This window comes from Spermophilus citellus (assembly GCF_964194105.1).
Source record: "Spermophilus citellus genome assembly, chromosome: X".
Taxonomy (NCBI): domain Eukaryota; kingdom Metazoa; phylum Chordata; class Mammalia; order Rodentia; family Sciuridae; genus Spermophilus; species Spermophilus citellus.
The window spans coordinates 143,903,577-143,908,956 of record NC_138190.1 but is presented as its reverse complement, the minus strand read 5'-3'; positions in this window follow the sequence as shown (position 1 = coordinate 143,908,956).

Sequence of the window (5,380 nt, the reverse complement as noted above, 5' to 3'; positions counted from 1 at the left end):
CCAATGTCTCACATGTGCTAGACAAGTGCTCTGACACTGAGACACAACCCCAGCCCATCTTTAATATTTTGATTGTGCAAGAAATAATGTTCAATTAACTGAGACACTCACAGATATAACAAAGGAAATACATGGTTCTGCAATACAAAATATTGACACACATTGAGATGGCCTCTGCTCACAAAAACAAGTGAGAAGAAGTATTCTGATCAATGTAAATAACCTTAACTTTTTTCCCCAGGGGATGTAACTTTTTATTTTTTTATTCTTTATTGCTTCTTTTTAGTTAAGCATGACCATAGAATCTCTTTTGCTAAAATTATACATTGTTTAAGCCTATCTTCCTTACCTCCATTTCTTTTTCCTTTCTTTTCTGCTATACACATTTCATGAATACCTACCATGTACAAAACACTGAAACAGGTAATACTGGGAATGCAGAAATGAATAATATTGTATCCTCAGGTAGTTTAAAGGCTTATCAGAAAGAAAACACTATAACCAAAGAACAGAAGTGAGTCACTTAAGGTTTCTACAAGATGTCATATAAACTCCATATGCTGGCTCCCTCCAAAGAACGTGGATTTGAGAAAGTAAAGGAACATTTGTGAGAAACATCTGGGGAAGTATTGTATTGTTTAAGAATATGTGTTTCATTGACCTTATTTCAAAGAGACTGTGGGGTAAGCTTTCTGAGCTATAGATTTTGTTTATATTTACCACTTTTTCTGCTAATGAAAACATCATTCTGACATTTACATATTATTTAGCTGGGTATAAAGTATTTGATTTGAATTTCCCTCTCAACACTTTGAAAATTAGTCTTCCAATATTTTCTTGTATTTGGGCTGCTTTTGAGTACTGTGATGTCAATATAAATTGGTAGTAACTGCTGAAGTTACACAGATTGAAATATTAAAATAAGTTACCAGTGAGGTTTCTTGAAACAGGCAATAGAATTGCTGTTTAAACTTAAAAATATAATGTTTAAAATATGCTAAGCAGGACAATATCACTATATTTAAGGATGGTACATAAAGGAAAAAAAATATTTGATGAGATTAATGCCAACCTGTAGCATTACCAAATCATGATTAGTATGTTAAAGATTCTGAGAAAATTCTGTATAATAATTTGATTAATCCCAGATAGTCTGCTTTTTATCTATGATAGCTGCTGACAATCACTAGTAGTAATAAAGGGACATAAATTTGGATTATCTCTGGGTATGGATAAACTAAGTAAAACAGGTATGGGGGTCACTACTTGCCTGGGAATTGGTAGACCCAAACTCCAACCACAACTGTCACATAATAGCTATATGATCATTGACACATCAGCTAAATCTTTGGCTTCATTTTCCTCATTTGTAAAATTATTGTTCAACCACATCAGCTCTAATATCTGCTTAAACTGTATAAGTTCATCAGTTTCATAACAAGTACTACTTTAAAACATCAATGTTTTATAAGAATCTATTTCTTTAGAAAAACAACCCAAAAAGTAAATAAATTTATATATAAAACATGCAATCCCATGTAACAATTGGGAGAGGAAGAAAGTCTAATCTATAAGGTCCAATCTATAACATACCCTGCAATAAAGCTTAATCTCCATTTGCTTTGTTAATCTTAATCCTAACTATAGGCTGCCTCAGGGCATTTTCACAGCTTTCACCAGTCTGTCCCAGTTCAGTTTTACCTATTAAGTTACATAGACTCCAGTGCAAAAATTTGTTTTACCTATTAAATATATAGACTTCAGTGCCAAATAATAGGTCCTAACTAAGAGTTTCAATATCTCAGTGAGCACTTGTGCCCCCAGCCTAATCTGTGGTATCAACTTTTACATAGTTCCCAAGTCTCAGCCCCTTTCTCCAATTCCCATTATTTTCTTCCTTCTTGGAGTTTCTGAGCTGCCTTTTATGCTAGAGGCACATGATGTCATTGTGTCTACCCCCAACTGTTCTTAATTTTCTCTCAGATCAGTTCTCCTGAAGGACTCTCAGCAGGCCCAAAGTCATAGCCCTACCTTCTAGGGTGTAGATGAAAAGCTGGGGTGGAGGGAGAAAAAGGGCAGTTCACCAACCCATAATGACTAATTCCAGCAAAATAAAGGGCAGGGACCTTTTAATAAACAGAGCACTCCAGGAAGAGGATAGAGCCAACTAAAAAGTCCCAGCCTCTGATGATACAAGTGTGCACTTGGAAGGTCTCACAGCAACAGGAGTTTGCTATACAAGATGTGTGCTATCTCTACCTAAGACCAGAGCATAACCCTCCAAGAGTTGTCTTTAAGCTCCTAGCTCAAACTACAACACTGGACTCCTGCCTCCAATCAAGGACTGGACTTCCCTGTCTAGAAAGAGAAAATGGATGGTGGGAGTCTCTAAACAAATCTAGCTCTCTCCTCCATAGAGATTCAATGTCTTGTGGTGTTGCAGAAAAAGCCCTGATTCACCAGTTCACATGACTCATAATTCTTATTGGATTCATGTACCAACATCCAGAAGTGACACTTGAAAAATGGTGATGTAATGATGCTTTACAAAAAGGAACAAATGTCTGAGGTGGAAATTCTTACTGTATAATGGCACCTGGCTGGAACAGATAGGATACTGCCCATGTGCTATTAACTTTAGAATAGGTTTCCTACTGGGAGAGTGGTAGAAACATTTTTTCCCTCATTCTATTTAGGCTAGCAGCCAGTTGAGAACAAATCCCTTCAGAGCAGGGCAATTTTGAGGGAGGAAGGGCAGGCTGGGGAGTAGATGAGTAGAGTGGAAACACATGAGGCAGGACCAAATGTATGAGCTAGCTGTGGTTCTCAGCCATGGCTACACATAAGAATCTCCCAGGGGAGATTTTAAAAAGTTTATTTTGAAATAATTTTAAAATGATAGAAGAGTTTCAAAAACAGCAGACAGCTCCTTGCCCCATGCCAACATTGTATACAGCCATGATAGAGTTGTCAAATAAGAATTTAACCTTCATACAATACTATTTGCTAAAAACTATAGATTTTGTTTATATTTCACCACTTTTTCTGTTAATGAAAAATTTGCAGAATAATGCTAGGGTCAAATTTGGGGATATCAGATTTTGTTTAGTAATCAACTATCTTTAGTCTCCTCCAAACTGTGACAGTTCATCCATCCATCCTTCCATGCCTTCCGTGATCCCGAACTGTTAAAGAGCACCAAGTAGTTGTTTTATATAATGTACCAGTTTTTCTACTAAATGCACTTTTTTTGTTGTTTCCAGAATTGAATCCTGAACACAATGTTGCATTTAGACATCATATTTTCTTAGTTGCCTCAAATCCATGGCAACTAAGGGCAATTTACAAAAGTGCCCTTGTTTTTCTGACTTTGATATTTTTAAAGGTTAATGGTCAGTACTTTGTAGAATTATCTGATGTTTCCTCATGAATTTAGTTTGGGATTATATATTTTGACGAAGTATAGCGTGGAGGTGAAGGCTCTCTCATATGGTATAAGAGGTTCAAGATATGAACATGACAAACTAGTGAATATTGTGTGTGTGTGTGTGTGTGTGTGTGTGTGTGTGCACATGTGTGTTAGTAGGGATGGAACCCAGGGCCTTGTGAATGCTAGACAAATACTCTACCATGGAGCTATACTCCAAACCCAATGTTAGCCTTGATCACTTCATTAATGAGATTTCTGCTAGTTTCTCCACTGCAAAGCTACATTTTTTTTAAAATTATCATGTTGATGTAATTGCAGACTCACATGAATTTACAAATGTAATACAGAGAGCTCCTATGAATTCTTCATTCAGTTTTTCCCAATAAGTACATATTATGTAATTACAGTGCATTATTGAAACCAGGAAAATGACAATGGCACAAAGTGCATGTATTGTTCTATATCATTTGACTACATATGTGTATTGTTGTAACCACCACTGCAATCCAGAAACTGAACTATTCCATCACTCAAATATTTTTATTTCCCTCTTTACAGTCAAAAACCTCCTCCCAACATTCCTAATCCCTGGATACCACCAATCTATTCTCCATTTCTTTAATTTTATCACTTTCAAAATTATGTAAATGAAATCAGTTAGTATTTTACCTTACGAAATTGTATTTTTCACTCAGCAAAGCCAGTGAGATCTATTCAAGTTGTATGTATCATTCATTCATTCTTTTCATTGATGAGCATTGATGAATGATATACCATTCATCTATTGAGGTAGCCATTTTTCAGAATGGCTATACCCTAATCCACTAGAAATGCATGACAGATCCAGTTTCTCTGCATTCACCAGCCCTTGATATTATTATTATTTTAAATTTAGCTATTTGAATAAATGCACAGTGATATCAGACCATGATATTGATTTTCATTTCTGTAATGGCTAGTGATGTTGAGCATCTTTTCATGTTCCTATTTGCCAACTGTATATTACATTTGGGTAAGTCTATTTCTCTGTCCTCTGTTCCATTGATCATGTCTATCCTCTTTGTGAACATCACATGGACTTGATCACTGTAGCTATACAGTTAGTCTTAAAGGTAAGTATAGTGATTTCCCCATCTTTATTACTTTAAAAAAACATTATTTTAACTAATCTAGAACTTGTACCTGTCCATATAAATTTTAATATATTTTCAGTTCTAACAATAGCTTAGAAGTCATAACTCCCATCTTGCAATAAGAAGTAGCTGAAAAAAAACTGAAAATCAATTATTTACTTTGGGGCCACCATAAAAACAAGGTTGTAGAACAAACCACCATCAACAAAACTCAAGGACATCCAGAAAGACAATAGCAACTTCCTTGCCTGGAGCTCATCTCAAAGTTATCTGCTCTAGAAGACTATCCTTCTAGATGTTTTCTTTCCCGATTATATTTCCCTGTGTCCCTTTGGAATTCATTATGGGAGGTATAACAACTCCACTATTCTAGCTACAGGGTATTTTAGGGAAATCAATCCTGCCCACACTTTGTAAATAATTCCTTGACTAAACTCTTCTCAAACTATCCTATTTGAGTGTGATATATTTTATGTGGAGATCCTGACTAATACAGAGCCTTACTTCCATTAACTTTAAAATAAAAATAGCAGGGCTGGGGATGTAGCTCAGTTGATAAAGCACTTACCTAGCACATGTGAGGCACTGGTTTGATCCTCAGCACCACATAAAAATAAAGGTATTGTGTCCACCTACTATGAAAAAATATATTAAAAAAATAAAGATAGCAATACCTATATCATGATTGTTGTCAGAATATAAATGAGACAAATTATATGAAAGTGTCTAGCATAGTATCTGACATAAAACAGACTTTATGTTAATTGCATTTTCACTTTTTCTCTTCAAAAGTTATCTTATTTTTTTTTTAGGTTTG